Raw genomic sequence first — 23972 nt, forward strand, 5'->3', positions numbered from 1 at the left:
TCACATCTCTACTTGGCAAGTTAATCTACAGAAACCAACACATTTCTTGTGCAGTTTTAAATGGACTCCTCTTTTCAGGTAAGTTAAAATAAAATCATTTGTAGATATAAAAAAAAATTTACACTTTTATTTCAAAATGGCTAATTAATTGGCTATACAATAAGTTCATAATAAAATAATAATAAAGACTACAGCAATATGTAATAATAATATAATACAAGTTTTCAAACTTTTCTTCACCAAGGAAGATTTACAATTTTCCCCATAGAAATCCCAACGCTTGAAAGATCCTGTTTATTTGAACAGAAAGTTTTTAATTATTCTTACCCATTTTAAAAAATACTCAAGATTCATTACTCTATGAGCAAACTGAGGCAACCAACTGGATTGGCTAGAATTCCTGCCCGAGGAAGGAAATATGATTTATGAATTGAATTAAATCAAACATAATAATATTAGCGAACTTTTAAAAATGTTGACAATTACTCAAAGACTCATTTCCACCTTTACAGAGAACTTTAAATTGGGGGCCACCTTGGAAAGTGACCGTGGTAATAAACACGTACAAAGATACACAGCTGTGAAACAAGGGATGTGGAATTCAAACCCAGGCATTGGACTCCGGAGTCTCTCCCTTCTTAACGTACAGTATCCTGTGTACAGAAAAGGGAGGGACTGTCCATGTACTCAGAAAAGCATTCATTGTGACCTGGGTCTCTTCATTGGTTCCCACACACAGGGAGTTAGTAGGAAGCTTAAGAAACCCAGAAGTCAGCATTTTTTTTTTTTTAAATTTAAAATGGGAGCCATTTGGGAGCTGTGCTAATGCAGCACTTTCTCCACCTTTCTGTCTGCACTAAGGTTGACTGACGTGCCTTCCTCCTCACAGGAAAAAACCCACAAATGAAACCAGGAGACAGAGTTGCTCCCCTCTGTGAGCTGTGTGAAGGGCAGAGGATTCCTGGTCCATCCATTACTATGTAAATAATTAAACACCCGGAGCCTGCAGCCCAGGTTGGGAGGGCTGTGGAGGCAATTTGTTGTAAACATGGGTGAGCGGAAACTCAGTCAGTCATTAGCTCCTCCTAGTGGCTCTCCAGCCTTCAATCAGGAGACAGCCGAGAAGTTGCTGTCTTTGAGGAATGAAAACCCTGATTGATGACCAGCCTGAAGTTTCCTCTGAAGTGACAAGACCTTTCTTCACCTCTCAAGCTACAGGACATCCCCCTAAGCAGGGAACCTGAATTGGTCAACAAACTGCATTTGCATAATCACCACAGAGCATGGTATTGGCTACGTATGCGGCATTTACAAGAGATGGCCAAGCAACCTTTATGTATAATTCTGTCTATTCATAGAGCCCAATCACAATTAGTTTCTTTTCTGAAGATAAGTAGGGACATGGAAAACTCCAAAGACAAATTGAAATTTGACTTTTAGTTATGTTTTGCTCTTCCATGTGAACGAAGACACATCTGCCATGCTCAAGTTTAGGCACTTCAAATAAAATAGCAAGACTGAACCTGAAGAAAAAAAAACAGAAAAAAAGAAAGAAAAAGAAGAGGGAAAAAAGAGAAAAGAAAAAGGCTGGGGAGCTGTCCAGTTTCCCCATCGTGCCCTCTGTGGAATCTACTGCACACGGCGAAATACACACCTCACGCTGATACAAGCGTTCACCATCCCCAAAACCTTCACCGGATTAGGTGAAGAAGTCCAGTGTTTGAGTTTCAAGGACTGTCTTGGCAATAAAAGTAGACAAACGGAGCTGAGACGTCAACAAAGCCCTAACTGAGTGTGGGCATCTTGAGGAAACTTGAAAGCATATTTTTCCTTGGGTAAACCCAAACTAAAAAACCAAAATAAAATAAAAACTAGATAATCCAGGGTGGCGGCAGGTAGGTGAATCCAAACAGTACTAAAAAAAAAAAAAGTTAAGGAAATCTCTTCATTCTATCAAAATGCAAGTATAATCAAATAGAAAGACATTCCAGCTACCAATCTTGCTACTATGAGTTCGATCACCTAGTTCCATATATGACCCATAAGTTACTCCACCCTGAGTAAATATACTATCAATTTTATTATCACCATTAGTTGGCATTAAAATTCCACCTCTTTTCTTTCACTGGAAGGTGACAGAGTTGAAATGGAAAGGTTATTCCACATATTTATCGCGTTTCTCACCCAGTACTGCTTAGAAACACAAGCACACACACGTGTGCAAATGCATACACCCACACACTACCCTGGGGCAGCAGGAGACTTAAGAACAATGTGAGCTGTTTGAGAATCCCAAAGCCCTAGAAAATCAGCAGCTTCACTGTAATATTTTTGATAAGAAGGGTGGTGTCTAGAATAAAAACTGTGGGCTCTGGAAACAGAAATAAATCTAGGTGAGAATCCTTGCTCTCTCCCTTTGACCATGGTTTCCCCTTAAGCAAATGGATGACATCTGTGAGCTCCAGTCTGAAAAAGCACCACTAATACCTATTTCACAAGTCTGCCTGTGGGAACGGAGGGATCCCATATATAAACTGCTTAACTGTGCCTGGCACAACGCAAGTACTGAAAAATGCTTGGTGTCCCGCTCCTTTCCTCTTCGTGACAAGTTCTTTTTCTGGTGAATCTCTAGGAAGGAGGGAGGTATAATAAATCTGGTATAATAAATATTCTTTCCTACCTGGCATCCAATACTATTGACAGCCTCTAGGTAATTTTTTTTTCCCCCGTCTTGGAGTATTCTCAGTCTTTATAGATTCGTAATCTCCCAGAATGGGTCCACCAGACATGCCTGACATACCCCCAGCTTGTCTGCAACACTCAACCCATGTTTTCTGGAAATCAACTCTTTCCTAGGTTCCAGCTTTCTGTCCTTATTCACTCATCCATTCATTCCATGAATACCATGTCCTAATCTTCTTGGGGAATATAATGGGGACTAAGGCAGGCTTGGTTCTACCTTTGTCCAGATCACGTCCTCCAGGAGACAGACAGGAAAGAATTAAACAAGCACATAAGTAGTGTAATTATTACTTGTGACATTGTGCAAGTGCTGTGACAGGGGCTGTAGAGGAGAATGGAGGTAGAAGTGCTGGAGGAGTGATGGCCATTCAAGGTGATGGTTAAGGAGGCCTCTCTGGGGTGGGAGGGGCAGTTAGACCAAACTGGGGAGGACTTCCGGTCTGGGGACCAGCTTGTGCAAATACCTCAGGCAGAAAGAAAACCTGAGTAGCTTCTCAGGGGGACCTTTGGAAAGGAAACTATTGGGGATAGGGTATGTTCTCAGATTCTCTTTTCAAGATTCTACCCCACTCTTACAATACTGAACTCCTTCCCAAGGACATAATTGCATATATAATCTTCTCAGAATAGCCTTCTGTGACTTTCTATTTATTTATTTATTTATTTATTTATTTATTTATTTATTTATTTATCTATTTACTTACTTATTTATAGTTGTCTCTATTGTCTAGAGGTCTGTTTAAGAAGCTAGTCTCTTTCTCTTAACTGGAAAAATTAGATAGGCGTGCTGCCTGGACTCATGCTGTGTTGGAACCATGTTCTACTTTTTGATCTACGCAGGATTTGTGTAACTGTGTTGGTCTTATTGATGCTCCTGTTGAGGGGGAGGCAGGGGGGGGGGCATGGGCCAAATGCGTGGGCTGCCTGTGTTCCCAGCCTCCCTCCAGGAAGCCCACAGCACAGGAACCTCTTGTGGCTACTGTAAATACAGTCACAAGGTGGCCGCCTGTGTCTTCCTATCACCCACCCGCTAGGGAAGGGAGCCTTCCTTCATGACCTGCAGGGCACACCACCCTCCCACTGGCACAAGCTGCCCTCAGGTGGGCCCCACAGCCCACAGCCTGCAAAGGTCAGCTTGGGAAAGGAGCTGTGTGGCTGCGGATGGCTGCCTGTTTTCAGCAGGAACCTCCAGCCAGCCTTTCCTCCTTTGGGACAGCCCTGAGTTTTCTTCCAGCTGATGATCTGGAAGGCACCACAGCTCTTTTTGGCACACTTTCCACTCTCCTCTTCTCTCCTCCTCTCCTCTCCCTCCCTCCCACTGCACACAGATCCTGCGCTCACTGACTAACCTGCGCCGGCTTATTGTGTGCCAGGGAAGCCATCAAAAGTTCCCTTCCCACACAGAACAGCCCTCTCCTCTCCTCCGCGGGGCTGTGCCTCTGACATTTCCTGCATGCCCAGACTCGGCCTGCTTGGCCTTCTGCCTCCTCCTATCAGTCTGGACTTGGGCCTGCATCTGGGCACCGAGGCTGCAGTGGCAGCTGCTGCTCGGAGTCCTGACACTCTGCCATATCAACACCAGCCCGGCTGACTTTCCTTAGCACTCATCTGCTGAACCCAAACTTCCCCTGTTGGCTCCCTCTCCCTGTTTGAATGGGCTCCCAGTCAGAAAAGACTCCCTGAAGCCTTTGCTCCAAGCAGTTCAGCACTTGCAGCCTTCTGGCTCAAGGATGTTGAACCAGCTCAGTGGTCTTCGGCTCACAAAAAGAAATTCAGTTCCATGCAGCCTTTCCCAAAATATCCTCAAACAGCCTTCCTTGCAGACTTTACCTGCCGGCCTTGGCACTGCCTTTCCGTTTGTGATTCTGCAGACTGTTTCCTCCTTTCTGTGAGAATCTGATGGGCTCAAGGACGTGGGGAGATCTGTGCTGTATTTCATTTGGTCTTTGCTAGAGCCTTTGTATTAGCCAAATTCTTCCCCTTCTCTCTCTCTCTCTCTCTCAAAAGAAAAAGAAAAAGAACATCTCTTTCACTGTCTTTTCCCCCACATGGAAGCCCGCTTCTCATTTTTCTGGTTCCAACTTACAGGCGGCTGCATACTGACGACAAGGCTGCCCCTTACAGCAAACCTCAATGAACGCCTGTGTGTAGGCTAATTGGGAAACACAGAAAATCACAAGGAAGTGCATTTAAAAATCCCCCATATCTAAGGAGTGGGAGATAACACTATTCACATGTCAGGTGGATGCTTTCCTCTGTCTTCTCTGCAACACACAAAGAATAAACACATACACATAGGTGACCTTTTCTTTTATAAATTCATAAGCGTGGCATGACTTTACATGTCTTATAGCCTTTCTGATTTAATATTTTATGAATCTTAAAGACAAGATTATTCGTCTACCCAGCAATTTCACCTCTAGAATGAACAAGTACATCAGAATGTATGTATTAGGATATTCATTTTGTCATCACCTTCTTTGCCCCAAATGAGAGACTATTTAAATTCCCAGCAATACAGAAATAGTTAAACAAATTGTGGGATAACTACACAGTGTAACACTATGAAAATATTAAAAATTGTGACACAAATATATATGTATTATATTACTATACAAACATGGCATGGAATACTGAGAGAAAGAAGACCACAAATGTGTATGTATAGTACAATAAATTTGCCCATATATATTACATTTTGAAAGAATATACAAAATATTAATAATGTTTATCTCTGGGTATGTGTTTTGTGAGTAATATATGTTTTTAGCTTATCTGATTATGTTAATATTTTTACCATCAACATTCATGTTCATGTAAAAATTTAATAGGAGAAAATACATTAGGGATAATATTTTGCATATTATTATTTTTCTCAAAAATGACAACTAATGAGTAGGTATCACAATGTATTTAACTATTTCCCTATCTCAACTCCTTCATATTATGGCAGGTGGGGTGGGGTGGGGTGGCTCAGAGACAAGAAGTACTTGAATAATTTAGGGACAAGCCTGGACTAGAATCCAGGTTGTCTGTTTCAAAGTTCTAAATCCTATGCTGCGTTCCCATTGTTCTATATCCAGGAACCTCTATAATAGATTATAAGAGTACTGTGCGTGCATATGTGTGTGTGTGTGTGTGTGTGTGTGTGTGTGTGATACAAACACACAGAGTTTCACATTATTCTTTTCAAAAGGACAGTTCGAGGTTGGCTTATAAAATGTTCAGTTATACTTTTCCATATCCCTATTGTCATCCCTTTGAACTTGAAAACCATTTCCTACTCTAACCTCAACTCAATGTTCTCTACACCAATTGTCCTTAAACTGTGTTCCCCAATTGGCAGCATCAGCATTACATGTGAACTTGTAAGAAATGCAAATTCTCAGGCCTCACCCTGGACCTGTGGAATCAGGAACTCCGGGGTCGGGCTCAGCCACTGTCTTGAGTTTGGGACCCTCTACTCTGTGTAAATCTCCCCAGCAAGGTCAACAGGCAAAACCAAGACAAGACAAAACCCAAACAATAGGAGAACTAGAGTCGTCTTTGCTAAGAATGTAGATCCCAGAGTCAGATCGCCTAGGCTTCAATCTCAATTGTGTGACTCATCTAAACCAATTACTTAGCATCTTTGTGTCTACTTCCTCATTTATGAAATGCAGTGAAAATCATAGAACCTACCTCCTGGTATAATTATTTGTACAGATTTGAGTGTCCAGCTACGGTTAAGCACATACAAGTGTGTTCGCCACCTGGATTACTGTCCCCCACTTCATCTTGGGCCTGTCCCATCAGGAACACTGTGTGCTCTGAGTGCCCCCATCCCCCTTTACACTTACAGTCCTGTGTGCTTAGTTACCTAGATTTTCTAGATTGGTAATACTTTTCTTATATTCTACTCTGTATTAATGATTACTAGTTGATGTGGTTTGAATTGAGTCCCCCTGAAAACATGTTCAAATCCTAACCCCTACTAGCTGTGCATGTGACCTTTTTGGGAAATATTGCCAAAACTATTGGAGTTGTGCTGCCATAAACCAAGGAAGGTCAAGGTTGTCGGTAACCACAAAAGCTAGGAAGGGCCAAATACAGATCCTCCCCTAGAGCCTTCAGAGACAGCACGGCCCGACAACACCTTGATTTTGGACTTCTGACCTCCAGAGCTATGACACAACAAATGACAATTGTTTTAAGCCAGCCAGTTTGTGGTTAACTTGTTACAGCAGTGTTAGGAAACTAATGTCTTAATGGTTTGATATATGGGTCTTGAAGCTCATGTGTATTAATATTTTACTCATCTGGAAGACACACTTTCTGCATTTTCAGTAATACAGAGAATAGTAGTGATACCTGAACTTGAAGTCGGAAGCCCTGTCTCTAAATCACAACCTTAATACTTCTTAGCTATGCGAGTTTGTACCGGTTCCTAAGGCCTCTGGACTTAATCTCCTAACATGTAAGGTTGCCAGGTAAAATACAGAACACCCAGTTAAATATGAATTTCAGATCAGCAACGTATCATTGTTCGCGTAATTATGACCCATTAAGTATGTCTCAGAGGACATACTTACACTAAAAAAGAAATATTTATTTATGTGAAATTCAACATTGACTGGAAGTTCTGTCATCTTATTTTCTAGGTCTGAAAACCCTACTCACATAAAAATATAGTGAATAATCTAATTTGCACTCTCATTGCCCAAATTAAAGGAAAATTATATGTGAAAATGCCTGTTACTTTTTAAGTGCCCAATAAATGTAAACAATGATAAATAAGCAGAAATAACCTTTGGGAGATTCAAGTAGAGAACATAAGCCATTTCAGAGAAGAGTTCTCAGGCTATCACTCAGATACTATTTATATCCAATTGTCATAATCATGATTTAACTGGTTTAATTAGAAGAGGGTGGTTGAAGATTGCTAAGGTAAGTAAGATCATAGGTAACAACTAATAGACATATATAACATGTATCCATATTACATATATGATCATATATTTGTGTCTGCTCTTTATAATTCTTCTTTATATTCTTTACTATGAAGCATATATAGTGTGTAATAATATAATAATAGAAATATATATGTGTGTATATGTGTACATATATATGTAAAGGATGTAAAGAACAATTATAAAAAGCAGGGACACAAATACTTAAATACTTATGAAGCCATAGTTTAGGGTCAGTTAGTATAGGGGGAAGGCAACCTTATGCAGCCAGGACTCCCAAACCATATCATGGTTTCATCAATCATAGCACAATGATTAATGACAATAATTACAACTCTGTGTCACTGGGGAAAGGTTAACTTGCGTTTGTTACGCTGTCTTTGAGACAGGAAGGCTATGTGTAGCATTTCAGAAACATTTCTCTCCAAAACAAAAATCTTAATAGGCTTAGGCAATAAAAGAGTCATCTTCGTTCATCTAGATGTTTTACTACTCAGTAGATGAAATAGTAGCATATTTTAAGAGTGGTCTTCTGGAGATAGAAGACCATAATCGGAACATTTATTGTAAGGGTGAAAATTTCCAGTATTTCATACCCTTGGGGGCCCCTCACTGATAGCTAAAGGATAGTTACTTGTTTTGCCTCCACATACAACTGCAAAAAGTGGTTTTGGATTACTAATTTCAAGTCAAAACATAAATACTGAGTAATTTATTAACTAATGTTTAGTAGAGAAACATGAAAACAATATAAGGCAAAGAAAAAAATTCTCTTGGAAAAAATGTCTAATGAAATCACGTTGTTTCCCTCTCCCAATGCCACAATTAACCAAACATAGTGCCAGTTTCTATATATTTGCAGACCCCTTCAATAGCTATCAACTATTGAATAAAAATGAAATAGAAAATGTAGTCTCTCAACTCAATAGCCGAGAAAGAAAAAAGACTCATCCATGAGGCCAGGTATGACAGAAACACAGAATATTAGCCCAGTAACAATGGAATTTTATATCCTCAGCCTGCAATTTCCAACTTATTTGACAGCAGAAACATTTCTTTATTTTAAGGCATCTCTACTAGGATTCAGTGGGACCCATTTTGGAAAACACTAGACTACACGTCACCCACCACTACTGTCTAACCCCTGTTGGACTTTTTTGGCATTATCTCTGGTCTCTGCTACCCACACATTTTGAACTTGAAACATGTTGAAATACTCACCGTTAAGTTTTTGGAAGCCACAGTTCTTCAAAGTGGGTTGTGCTTCACCCAGGGAGTACATAAAATGTAGCGGGTATTGAAAACTTTTTCAGACTTTCTGTTCCTATTTAATCTAAAATTTAAAATAAATGAATTTTACAAATATCTAATATGCAGATTAACATATATAGGTGTGTCCATATGTTTTTGTATATTTATAGATTTACATCTAGATCTATGTAATAAATGGACAATTAACTAATTAAATCAGCCATGGACAATACAGAAACAAATGGGTGTGACTGTGTTCCAATGAACTTTATTCTGGACACAAATTAAAATTTCATATCATTTTCATGTGTCATAAATATTGTTCTTTTTCTCAACCATTTAAAGGTATAAATTATATATATATATATATATATATATGTATGTATATATATGTGTGTGCATATATATATGTATATGTATATGCATGTGTATATATTTTGGCTCAAGGGTGGTACAGAAACAGATGTGCACCTAATGAGGGTCTATACTCTAAGTATTTTTCCTTAAAGGGGTGGACAATTTAAAGAGACTACTGTGCTAAAAATCCCAAGTTATCTTTTTTCATGCTTTTCCCATTGCCTTTTGTTGTTCATGGGTAGGCCTATTGCACAAGATCACAAGTTCCTTAAAAGATCTTTGTATCTCCCTCAGCCATTATAGTACTAGAGATTCAATAAAGGTTTATTGAATAAGTGAACAATGAGCAAATGAATTTCCAAGTGTAGATGGTTAGCCTGAATCACACACAAAGGAGACCTGAAATAGCTAGTCACCTTCCTGCCAATTTCAATTCCTTCTACCAAATTCATACCCTACCCTGTCAAATTATTCTTTACCTTGCATTTGTCCAGTTGGGGTTTTTTCTAGAGAGGATAATACCCTTTAAATCAATTTCTGTCTGGTCTTCAAAGCTCCCATAGATGAGAATGCAGAAGATAATTGCAGCTAGAAATTATAAGCTATGGGAACATGTAAAAATTGTAATTATTTATTGAGGAAAAGATAATTAACTGACAGATGCCTTGCCCTAATTATAACACTCTGTCAATTACTTGGCCCCATTTATCAAGATCTCCAACTTTTCCAGATCATTTTGCTGCTCAAATTAGCATGTGTAAGATATTTTTTTCCACTCCCTTCATTAGACTAATGTGTTTCTCCCCTTGGAAGTTCAGAAATGATGGTGGAGTCTTCTTCCACTGCATAACACTTCTCCAGGCACTTTCCCATGAAAGAGAGAGGCATGAGACAGATCTCAAGATTATCCACGTCTGTATAGACCCAGATTGTTTTATATACACCTTAATTATGCTGAATTTAAAAAAACTCAATACCTGAAGGTCATACCCAATCATCCAAAATAAAGGCTGAAGGAAAAGAAAGGTCAGCAGCAGAGATTTGTGTTAGAGAAAAGACTTGCTATCAACACCTATTAGATATTAAAAAATAAGAACTGCTGCCCACTTTGGTTAGGTTTTGCAGGGTAGGATAAACAAGTCCAAGGCATTTATCTTTAAATTTGCCTGTAGGAAAGAGTAAATGATTTTTCAAGGTCCTTTCACATTGCTCAGGGATGGGAACACCGGCTATGTGTGAAGACTGCCAAGGACACAGAAGGGACATGATGGTGATTTACACATTTATTTGCATCTTATACTGTGCCATGGAGTGAAGAGAGGAGGGCTAGTTCTGTCTTGAATTACGACTTAGAGAAGGCATTGAGTTGTGGGTTGGTGAAATCACACCTAGAATACCACAGTCAAGTCAGGGCATCACAGCTGCAGAAAGAAAGCAGTAGGTTGGAGGGAGTTCAGAGACAAGCAAGAAGAATGATAAAGGTATTGGAAGACATGACTTATGTGGCAAGATTGATGCCCCCGACTATCTATCTATCCATAAGTATAGCTTGCCAGAGCGATGACTAAGGTGATGACATGATAATACTTGAAAAGCAGAAACAACCAAGGAGCAGGAAGGTAACTAGGGTTGGAGGTGCTCATAAGTTACAGCGATGAATAATTAATGTTGTCAGGATGGGAAAGGAAGCGTTAGTCTGAATATCAGGAAACAACTGTGCTCATGAAGAGCTTAATTAAACTAAATAGGCTTTTTTAAACCAAAATTACTAGACTGTTTTTAGATTTTGTGATGTGCTAGAGAAAGAAGGAAAGAAATAAAGCCCCAGGGAGTGGAGGGCAAACCCACAATTACTATGCCTTCCTGGGACCAAGAATCTGCCCAGTAAAGTAGAGCTCACCAGGGCTATTTTCTGGGACTAGAATCTTCATGTCAAGTCTTCCCAGAGCTATTAGGGGCAGAGGAGATAAAAACATCTCACATTTTTCTATACCCCTTCCTTACAGGTGTGTAACCGTCTTGACAAACATCTGAGAAAATGTAAAGGATTAAAGCATCATAATTCATAATTCTTTTTAGGGTTGCTTGTTCCATTAAAATATGTTTAAATCTCTAGCCCTTCAGTTCTTCATCTGTCAAATAAGCGCCTGGGATAAGACAACCTACAAATTCTTATTTGATTAGAAAAGCTTACAAATGACCTAAGTCACTCATCTTCTTTTAATAAGTACTGGTGTTTAAAAACATACTTTAACCAAATACTTCTTTCTCTCTGTTTCTCTTCCAGACACCCCTATAGCCCAGTGGTCAGCAAACTTTCTTTTGTAAGGAACTAGAAAGTAAATATTTCAGCCTGTGAATGCCATGTGCTCTCTATTGTAATGAGTCAGCTGTGCTGTTGTGGATGAAATCAGCCATGGATAACATATAAATGAACGGGTGTGACTGTGTTCCAATAAACTTTATTTATGGACACAAATTGGAATTTCATACCATTTTAACTGGTCATAAAATATTGTTCTTTCTTTTCTCAACCATTTAAAAGTAATATATATATATATATATATATATATATATATATATATAATTATATATATGTATATATATACATATATATATATATAATTAGCTCTAGGGTCGTACAGAAACAGTGGACTAGATTTTTAAACTTAATCACTAAGTAGTGTTTTCCATTTTATTTCCAATCACATTATTTATTATAGAATTAAGCAAATTTTGATTCTGAAGTGAACATATCAAAATTTATGAATAAAACGTAGTTAGGGAGGGAAGTCCTGCAGTCACAACTGGGCTGACAGAAATTTATGAAAAGCCACAATGATGACTCTGATGGTGACAAGAGAAATACACCATCATTATATGGAATTACCCTGGGGCCTCTGTATGTTACCAGCTACTTTTACTTCACTGCAATAATCAGGTAAGTTTCCCAAAAAGGAAGGGACAAGGGAATAACAAATGGAAATGTTCTCTGCCTGCTCTAGGCTTTTGTTTTTTTTCAGGTTTACCTCAAAGAAAAACAAAATTTCTCCTTCTATACTGCAGAAAAGGAATGAAAAATATACATCCTTCCACAGCCATCGAGACCTACTTTTTGGATGTTTAAGACACACAGGCATCCTTTCTGTAGGCTAGACAATCATTTGACAGGGCACTGGGCATTCCCTTTTATAACTGAGTCACTAGGATATAGATAACATTTTACTAAAATATGAAAATTAAGGCAAATAAAGGCAAAATCACCATTAGGATTAATTAGGTATTTCTATAATTCAGAATGTCCATTAAAATGGTCAGTTTGGAGGACTGCAAAAATAAGCCACAATCTCAAAGAGCATCCAGAGTTCAAATGATCATCTCAAGGGAATTACTTAAAATTGATGCCTGCAGCTCACATGGTGCCTCACAGGTGTGGCAGCCTAAATCTTTATCCTATTTTGTCTAGTAGAAAAGGGCATGGCTTTGGTTTCTGGCACTGCCAACTGAGTAGAGTAAGAAAGGCTTACCAATGAATATGCATATATCTTCGCAAATACAGAAAAATTATTTTCCCATCCATTATAGTAAAAATAAGTTGCAACTTCACAACCGCAACTTTTACGCAGATGTATAGAAAGTTTTATGTTTTCAATGCCTTTTAATAGGTTTACAATATCAAAGCTGACAGTGTTTAATAAAGACAATGAATAACTGTGTGATAATTTTGAATGTTCATGTTGCTAATCAGGTAACGATTTCACCCTGGGTGGGAGAAAATATTTTAATCACATGCATAAATGAAAAAAGAAGAAAGGAACCTACATTTTAACAGTTATAAGGCCAGATGAATTGCTACCATTTTCTAGATCACATGGAGCAATAAGAATTTGTAATAAAAGAGCATTGTCTCTGCAAAACATTTGCAGGATTTGATCACTGCCACTAGCTGAGCTGCATATTCCATACCACTACTGATTGTGTGCAGTAAAATGAGAAAATATTGTCAATGCTGGGGAAAATGCATACTAATTTTGATAAATTTCTATGGGTTATGAAATAAAATTTGATGAGTTCCTAGATCTCTAGGAAAATAAAAATGGAAAAAATACATGAAAGTGAAGACATATGGAAGTTTAAAAACACAAATGGAATTGCTAACTCAAAGTAGGATGATTTAAAACAGTGACACAAGAAGGTGCTTAAGATAGTGGGGATAGGGGGGAAAAATACACGAATACAGATGATTAAACAATAGGGATCTTTTTATCTCTTGCTCCACTTCTAGGGAATCAGGGCCAAAACTAGTAAAGATTATTATAAAAATAAAGCTTAACTTAATGTTTAAAAGAATGGACTTCAGGAACCTCGCTTCAAACCTAAGCTCTACTTACTAGCTGTGTGTCTTTGGGCAAGTTACTTAACCTCTCTGTGTTTCATTTCTTCATGTATAAATTAGAGTAGTACCTACCTCATAAAGTTATAATGAGAGCTCATTGAGCTAACATTTGTAAAATACCTAGAACAGTATACCCGATTGAGAATAAAAGCTATTTAAGTGTTTGATAGTGAAAGAAAAATTTTCTTTCTTGACCCCTTATTGACTCTTCTCTGTTTCATAGCCAAGTCCCCAATATTCACAGCAGTCCTTATGCCCACCTTGAATCCTTCTACAGGCAAGTTCAGACCTTACCCCATTCCCTCATCCCATTCAATAACTCTTTCTTTTTCTCTCATTAAATCTTACTTTTCCCACATCAGCTTCCTACATCTGATAAACTACTAATAATAGCTAACATTTCTGAAGTGTGAACTATGCTCTGGGTAAAATGCCAAGTTCTTTACATATATTGGGTCGTCGGAAAAGTCATGACGTATTTTGTCTATGTTTTTCAAAGGTCATTTCTTTATATAAAGAACAAAGATCAATCAATGATATATTGCCCGTTTTGTTCGATAACCTTTTGCCAGCTTTCAGTGAGCTTCATAATCCCTTGTTCATAGAAGGACCTGTCTTTATTTGCGAAAAACTGAACAAGGTGCTGATTTACAACCGCATCTGAATTGAACATTGTACCACGCAAGGAGTTTTGAAGAGAGCGAAACAAGTGGAAGTCTGACGGCGCAAGGTCAGGCGAGTATGGTGAGTATGGCAACACATCCCATCCAAGCTCCAATAATTTTTGACAGGTGATCAAACTTGTGTGTGGTCTCACGTTGTCATGATGGAACAAAACTCCTTTACAATTAACAAGCTCTCATGTTTCTGGATGATGGATTCATTCAAACTGTCCAATTGCCAACAGTACACATTCAAATTGATTGTTTGGTTCCTTGGTAGGAGCTCAAAAAACACGACACCTTTAAAATCTCACCACACTGAGAGTATAACCTTCCTCTGATGAATTTCTGCTTTCGATGTCGTTTGAGGTGAATCATCACGTTGGGACCAAGACCGTTTGCACACCACATTGTTGTAAACAATCCACTTCTCATCACCAGTTATCAGTTGCTTCAAAAAAGGATCCTTCTCCTCACGTTTAATGAGCAAATTGCAGATGTTTATATGTGTTGTCAAATGAACTTCTTTGAGTTCATGTGGAATCCAAATATCAAGCCTGCTTACATATCTCAGCTTTTTCAAGGGGTCGTGAACACTTAAATGATGGATGTTCAATGTTTCTGCAATCTCTCATGTTGTGTAACATAGGTTTGACTCGATCAACGCCTTTATTTTGTTGTCATCAACCTTGGTGGGCCTCCCTGACCAAGGAGTGTCGTTGAGATCAAATTCACCAGCATGGAATTTCGTGAACCATCGTTGACAGTGATGTACTTGTAGAGCATTGTCACCATAAACTTCATGCAACTTTTCACAAGCTTGACATGCGTTCTTCCCTTTATGGAAGTAAAACAGTAAAATATGGCAAAAACACAGTTTGGTTTACTGTCTTCAACTTGTTGTAAAATCTCCAAAACTCAACTAAATCACTCAATTTTTTTTTTTAGGATGAAGCTAGAATGGTCAACATTAATATGACATAGGCATAATATAGATGAGAATGACTCTAGTACTTCCAAAAATGAACTAGCGCCATCTGTTGCAAACATGCGTCATGACTTTTCCAACGACCCAATAGTATCTCATTTAATTTAATTTAAACCTGCAGGGTAAGGACTCTTACAGCTAATAGAAGTGATGCTCAGAAATGTGAATTACACAGGATCAGGAAATCAGCAAACGGCAGGCAGACACAGGGTATGAAGGAAAGCTGAAGGACCAGGGGTGGCCCCCTCTACCCCTGTGTATTGTCACTCTCTCTCCACTGCAAATCAAACCGGGGGCCAATATGGAAACGCTCTCTTCTCTGGTTCCACATTTGGGTTTTAACAAAGACCTCTGTTGATCACCCCTAAACTCCAAATTTCAATTTCTAACAAGCTAATGGCAAAGCATTGGAGAGAAAAAAAGGAGTCACAGACACGGCTCAAACCATCCACTCTTGTGGGACTCTAGTCATCACTCCCTCTGAAGGGCTGATAGGCTATTACACAGCTCTAGTAAATGTGTCATGGGGCAGGAACCACGAAGGGTGTGCTTGTTCGCTTCTTAGTGGGGACAAGACCTCTTTCAGCCATAAATCACATAAGGATGGTGGCTTCATTACTCAGCATGGGGTTATATGACAAGGGGAAGTGTGTGTATGTGCATGTGTGTGTGCTCATGTGTGCATGTGTGTATGTGTGGTGAAGGGTGGGGGGTTGGCATCGTTCTAGGAAGAAAAAGGCATAAGGTTTGGAAGGTAGTAGGAAATGGTCTTGTCCCTTCCCTCGATTCCACCTCCATTGTCACCCTTGGTATCTATGCCTTTGGCAAATTAAAAAAGGGAAAAAAATTGACCTATTACAGTTTCATTATCAGGTTAAATATATATATATATATATATATATATATATAATTTATATATAGCATATATATTAAATATATAATATCTATATCACAGTTAACTGTATGGTCTTTGAGTGTCTTCCTGATAACCGTTTATCTTTATCAGATGAAAATAAAACCGCTACTTATTTATGGAGCACTGTACATTATTTGATCACCCTTCTCAAGGAGCAAAATAAATGTCCTCCTGTGAGGCAGGGAAGAAGGCAGCTGCTGAGAGGAAGAGGGGCTGGCAGTCACAAAGAGGGATGAGGGGCTATGTTTAGGAAGTCAATCTACACTCAACTGCGTGAACGACTCAATCCACACCCTTCACCTGTGACTGTTTTTCTAATTTCTGCATTTTCGGATTTTGAAGTGTTAGTTTCTTAAGTCTTCCCAGCATCACTGTAAGTTATGAAATCCTACAGCTCATAAATTCAGTTTAAAGTTGGGAGCAACTTATCAGGTATGAGCCTTAGAGATAGGGAAAGTCAAAAAACAAAATTAAGGAAATGCATAGTAACCTCCTCCTCTGACCAAATGCTGACCTGCAGAGGCCAGTTGGTACAAGTCTCCGTATAGGCATGTGCCCAGCTGGCCGAGTTTTATTTCTCTACGTTACTAATCATTCATTTGCCTGCTATTTATCATAGTGCATTTAATTTTAAAACTAATTCCCCAGCTAGTTTCAAGATTTATGGCCAAGTCTTTGTCTCAAAAAAACTTCAATTGAGAAATAATTAATCTGGTGTTGGAAAACTGTCTTTACATTGTGTTTGGAGAGTACATTATCAGTCCAAAACCTGGGTCTAACTTTTGAATGATTTAAAATTTAAAAAAAAATAGGCAATTTTATTCTGTTTCCAACAGGTCAGATTCTCAAGAGGCCAAACACGTCCTTAATTCTGGAAGAAAAATCGCCCATATTGAGAAAGATCCTGAAGGATGCCCACCATTTAAGTGTCTCCAGTGTATCATTATGAGTGGTTTCTGAGGAAGGGATTTTCAACTACATTTTATGGGAGATGAGGAAGTAGAGACACAGAGCCACTATACAACCTGCCCCAGGAGTACACACCCCTGGGGAGGCCCAAGATTTCCTCTCCACACCTTCTCATTCTCCACCTCATGCTCGCAGGCCCATTTTGAAGGGTTCCAAGAACAGGCTAAGTTCTTTCTGATTTAGGGACGTTTTGCACTGCTTCCTCGTCTTACCAAACCCTTTTCCTGGCTCTTTCTCATACTTCAGTCTCAGCTGAGATCCCCTGAGGCCTTCAACGACTTCTCTATCTGAAAGCAGAACTCCTTTTCATCCTACCCTTTGTTTGCTTATAGCAGTTGAAGTAAAGAGATAGATTTGCTTAACAGCTTTCTGCCTCTGCCCTTCACCTACCCACTAAAATGAAAACATCAAGAGGGCGGGACACTTACTTCCTTTTGATAAATTCCATTGTACAACCAGACCGGGGCATGGCTCCCAACACATTCAAGGCTCCCAGTAAGTACGTTTTAATGGGCAAAGGAAAAGAATAAAGGAGGAGGAAAGATGAAAGTGCTGCATGGAAAGGAGGGATTCAGCCCAAATTACGGCTGACTGAGGGAGATTGGATTTGTACACCTCTGTGTCCTAGGTGGAGACAGCAGCTGAAATCACTGCAGCAGATAGAAAACGTGGCCCGGAGGATGGGAGATGTGTGACCTCCAGAGAGGTATAAACCCTCAGCAAGAGTTGAAGGGCAGAATCTACAGACCACTCTCAGCCAATGATTAATCTGAAGAACTGCCATCTGCAGAGAGGAACCCATAGTGCCAGCGGGACCTCAGAAGCTAACCCTACGGGTCACCCACCCTTTTTTTTTTTTTTTTTGCCATGATGGGGGGGTGTTCAACCTTTGCCTTTCTACTGTTCATTTTCTTTGAATGGTTTTCTTCTTTTATTCTCTTTCTTTCATTCTCTTTCCTCTTTATTACAGAGTTTTTAAGATATTTGTATTTACTCATCATTTTATTTTTAATTATATTAAACAGTATAATTTTAGTCTCCTGTTTTATCATTCTTTTTGATATTCTAATTGACATTTTTGTTTTAAGGCTATGCATAATCTTCATTTTGTATCTTGAAGATAATTGTTTGTATTGGCTCAGGCTGCCATAAGAGAATACCCTTGGTTAGGGGTTTAAACAAGAGAAATTTGCTTCTCATAGCCCTTGAGACTGGAAGTCCAAGATCAGGTTCCTGGCGTTGTCAGGTTCTGGTGGCAAGAGCGCTCTTCCTGGCTCACAGATGGCCACCTTCTCAGTCCCATGGCAGAGAGAGAAAGAAAGAGAGAGAGAGAGGGAGAGAGAGAGGGAGAGAAACTCTCTGGTATCTATTCCTCTGCAGCGGTTCTCAACCTGTGGGTCGCGACCCCTTTGGGGGTCGAATGACTCTTTCACAGGGGTCGCCGGGTACTCGTATGTGGGTGTATCTGCATGTGGGCATGGAGATGGATAGAGGAGCAGTGTCTCGGTTCCTAAGACCATCGAAAATATGTGTTTTCCGATGGTCTTAGGCGACCCCTGTGAAAGGTTGAGAACCGCTGCGTCTAAGGGCACTCATCTCATCATGAGGTCTTCACCGTCACGGCCTCATCTAAACCTCATTTTCTCCCAAAGGTCCCACCTCCTAATACACCATATTGGGTGTTAGAGCTTCAACCTATAAATTTGAGGGGACACAATTCCGTCCACCCCATTGTTTAACCATTTTATGGCCATCTTATTTTTTTTTCTTTTTGATTTCTTTCATCTCTCTTCTCACTTTGTATTATTTACTCATCAGTACAGAACGCCATTTAAAACTTCAAATCATAATTTTGGTTTCCCATACTCCCTTTCAAAGGCTGTAAATAGGCTACTTATTTATTTGTTGAAATACTGTTTAGCAGGGAGATCCAGCTACCAATCCAAGTGGGGATTCCCACGCATGGAGGACCACAAAGATCGCCTAAAAAAATGTTTGCCGTGTTGGGTCTTCGACCAAAAGGAAGCAGGGTGAGAGTGATAGGAGTGGTACATACAGAGGAGATGAAGGACAAATGGTGCTTTCTGTCGCCAGCACACAGGGAGACACAAAGCAGCAGACACCATGAAGCAAAGGAAAATAGAGTTCTAATAACAGCTAATGTAAGTTTTTCCAATAGCTGTATTTTTAAATGTGCTTTTCAAAGATTCTTCAAGAAAACCACCAGACAGGTATTTGAAACATTTCTCATGACTCAGATAAATTACCTTTAAAATTTGAAAAGTACAACTATATACTCTTTCATTTTTATGCCACCCTAAATGTATATGTCACCCCATTTTCTTCTCTACCCCTCACCTCCTATCCCCTAACACTAGGAGCTATGCTACGAGTTGCAATTTATAAACTCCTAGTGGGTTTTATAGGCTTATTACTAGAGGGGACTCAGTCCTCTTTTCTAAGGCTTTTCAGGTATTTGAAGATCAGGATGCTGACATATAAACTTAGAAAAGCTTTCCTTTGACGCCCTTCCAGGTCATTCTATATGACCACAGTTATGTTTGAACAATAGAAGTATGAGAAGAGGGGACAAAAATAATTAGGCTAGAAAAATTCTCTGGCCCGTTCCACTGTGCTTTCTGCCATGACAATGTTTTAAGAACCTGTAGGCATTCCATGCTTTAAAAAAACAACAACAAAAAAAACAAAACAAAAAACAATTGGACTCTACACAAGACATCCATGTATAGATTATGTTAGCTGAAAAATAAATGAGTAGATCCAAAGTTTCCTGGCCATTCAATATAACATGAGATTTTTTAAAAAAGTAAAAACAACGAAGTCCAGACTAGCAAGATGTCTTGCATTTAATAAGCATTGAACATAAATGTGGGGATTGATTGGATACTGTTTTCAGTCATTTAAATAACTAAATATCAGCAACCAAATAAGCAACACAATCAATCTTGTCAAATAGAAAACTCCGCTAATAAGGTGAAAAATATAAACCATTAATTCCATGGGGTGTTGAATTTTGAAGAGGTGCAGATATGTAAGGGGAGAATTGATCTTGCTGTCTTATTCTTGTCTTACATTTGTTTCATTGTTAAGTATTTTGATAAACATAACAATGGAAATGATTAAATATAATTTAGTAAACAACTAAGAAAATAAACCATCATACTAATTATTAATCATACTGATACTTCAACATTATAAGTGAAAGTGGGTTTTATTTTTCTCTCCCAAATGCACAATTGGATGAAAAGTGTAAATTTAATTCAAATGGGATTTGGGGACTATGCAGTTTTAAATAAACATTGGGGTTTTCTTTTAATCTAATGCATTAGTTGCTTTTAACGCACACACAATTAATATACTTAAATTATTTTTAAGACTATAGAGAACAGGAGGGTTTTTTAAAATTAGTTTCAGGTGTACAAAACAATGTAACAGACATTTACACCCCTCACAAAGTGATAACCCCCTCCCCCACTACTACACATCTGACATTGTGTGTAGCTGTTACAATTCCATTGACTCTATTCCCTATGCTGTACTCCACATCCCGTGACTGTGTGTGTGTGTGTGTGTGTGTGTGTGTGTGTGTGTGTATTTAATTATAGTTGACATTTGCAGATGGGAGAGACGATAAAGGAATTAGAAAATACAAGTGAAATACAGGAGGGTTTTACATAAAGACAATTAGAAAGAAATGGACCAATTTTTCTTATGTGTTCTATAAGCTTAGTCTGAAAGCAATTAAAAAAAAGACATTTAAAAACTATCTTTAGCATCCATGGAAAATATATATGTCAGGGTCAAAATTTCAGCCTCTAACCAAAAACTGCCCCATGATCTTAAGAAACTAACTTGAGCTCTCTAAGCTTCAGTTTCCAAACGTATAAAGATGATAATATTTGGTTGTCGGAAAAGTCATTTTTGCAACGGAAAACATAGATAAAATACATCATGACTTCTCCTACAATCCAATAGTATCTATCACATAGATTCATGAAGATTTTTTAAAAATATACAGATGCAGAGAGTTTGATAAGTGCTTGACCTATTGTAAGTGCATGGTACCTTCTAACTGCAATCATTGTTATTATCTTTATCATTATCATTGCCACCTTCCAGCATTCTATTGGGCTTGTCAAGAATTCAGTATTTTTACTTGATATCACACAACTTCTGACCTTACCTCCTTAATAATAGGATGTCCTTTAGGAAAAGTGAACAGCCTTTGACAGCCATAAAGAAATCTTGAATGCTAGTCCTATATGCAGATGAAAGTGTTTAGAAGAGGAAAAATATGTGGGCGACATGAGGAAAACACATGATGAGATGTGTTAGTCATTTTACATTGAGTTAGGAAGAGTTGCCCAATGTAACCATCCATAGTAGTGACTTGGTGTGGCTGCTCAGGCACTGATGATCTTTTTATGTTCAGCCAGCCTCTTGGACTTTCGTTTTCCATTTAAGAAGAAGGAAAGACTAAAAGAATAAACACTACAATCACTTTGTTCCTGATGGGAACACTTTAAGCTCTCAAGAAGAGCCAGCAAGAGGCCTTCGAGTCCTTACTCAGTTGTGCTGGTTTATAAATCTTTAGGGATTAGCCGCTCATTGACAACCAAGCCTGGGAAATATCTTGCATTGGGTACCAGTCCTTGTTAATAAATGTTAAAATACTTACCTAGAAAATTTGGTGCTGATTAGGTACAAGTCCTGAGCAAACCAAAATCCAATTCTAAGAACAGCTTTCAAATTGGGGAGGTTTTCTGTATGTTTCATGAAAGCGCAAGGAGAAAGCCTGAATTGCAAAGCTCATTTAAATATAAAGACGCTGCAGAGCATTCAATCTTTCCTTATGTGAGTTTTCAGTAAGAAAAAAAATAGGTCTTTCATGAAAAACAATCTCCAACTACTCCATTCCACTCAGTATTCATAATTATGCTTAATCTGCTGCTCCTTTTGGCTCGATTACAGGTCCTGTTGGCAGGTAGTGAATGCAAAGGCATTTTAATGGGGGAGGGGTGTGTCCCCTGGGAATGGAGCAAAAGTTTTGAGCATTTATCGTTTCACAATGGAGTATGGCCAGCTGTTAGGTACCCTGAACGCCAGAGCCACAGATCCCCGCAAGCAGCCAATTGCATGGATGGTTTCAGGTCAGCAAGCTGGAAAGGACGAGGCTGCCTCTGAGCAAACGACGGCCGGGGCATGAGAGTAGGAAACGAGCCATTGAATGTGCTTGGCAGCAACAAAGCCAGACAGGAAAGACCTCCGCGTGATAGGGCGATACCCAGCTCAGGGTGCCTCCTGTCTGCTTTCCTTTTCGGAGGACGGCTGCCCCAAGGGGCCAGTGCTAATAAGAGAGAGCCTCTTGGAGATGGGAAATGCTTGGCTCCATCAAAGGGCCCATTCAGAGCCGCACTGTCCCCACTACCCACTCAGGAGCTGCCAAAGCAGATTAGGTTACTATCCTCTCTGCATACCTCAAAGGTATGGTTACTTGCTGATCCACCGGACAGCCTGGGAGTTAAAAAGAAAGTCTTTCTAATTGTGTGTGAGTGTGTGTGAGTGAGTGTGTGTGTGTGTGTGTGTGTGTGTGTGTGTTAGATATTGATATTTTGTTGTATGTATGTTGCTTGTGTTTATGTGTTTTTATTTTATACTTAAAATAAATTTGAAGGGAGCTTTATGTTACCCATTCCAAAGAAAGCTCTTTGTTATTATCAAAATCATTCACTCACTCATTCATTCATTTATTCATTCACTCATTCATTTAATGTTTAGGGCATTCGATTATAAATTCAGATTATAAGTCACCTGTGACCCTTTTTGACAATTGAGCTTTTATCAAAGAGAAATTTCTTTAGCTATTTTCTTAAAAAGACACTCATTCTCAAACTGCCAGGATTTTATAGGGGCACTCCATGTTTTACTTGCTTCTTTCTTTTAGGAAAAACAGTTTTACAGACAAAATGTGTTATTTCTCACTCCTGATTTCTGTAGTCCCTTGTATATAATCTTGTATATAACATCCATGTTTATATACATACACGCACACACATAAATTTACTCATTAATAAAATTATTTATTAAACACTCCTCATGTGATGTGCTCTGGACCACATGCTGGGTTTGGAAAGAGGAGTAGAACGTAGCCCAGACTCCTGAAACTCACCCTGATGATGGGAAAATGTGCATGTCAACAAGTTGGGTGCTGGAAACCATGAAAGGCCCCAGGCCAGCGTGCATTAGTTATGACAATAGCCCAAAGAAAAATGACCTTTGCACCCGGGAACTTCTCAGGTAGTAAGAGATGCCTGACTTGGATCCCACTATTATGATTTAAATGTAATAAAAACAACAATAATCTGTTCTAAATTTCCCCACTTTGATTGGGGGACATAGAACTCTGGACTGTTCAGACCCTAAGGCCAGGGAGCACGCCTCCGTCATGTGTGTTTGTCCATGGAAAACCTCAGGCCCTCACAGTGAGAAGGAAGATGACTAGACTTATTTGCTTGGGTCCTTAGGTACCTTTAGATTTTAGAGCGATCCAAGCAGTTCAATATTAAAAAGAAGTAAATCCCAGATCATGAGAGCTCATCTTAAATCACCCCTGGGAAACTTAGAGGAAACACAATTGAAAGGAGAACACATTACATTCCAGCGCTATCTTTTCCCCCCCCACCCCATCTATCCCCCACTTTTTGACCCTCTCAGAGGGTAC

The sequence above is a fragment of the Hipposideros armiger genome, unplaced genomic scaffold, assembly GCF_001890085.2.
Source record: "Hipposideros armiger isolate ML-2016 unplaced genomic scaffold, ASM189008v1 scaffold_38, whole genome shotgun sequence".
NCBI lineage: Eukaryota > Metazoa > Chordata > Mammalia > Chiroptera > Hipposideridae > Hipposideros > Hipposideros armiger.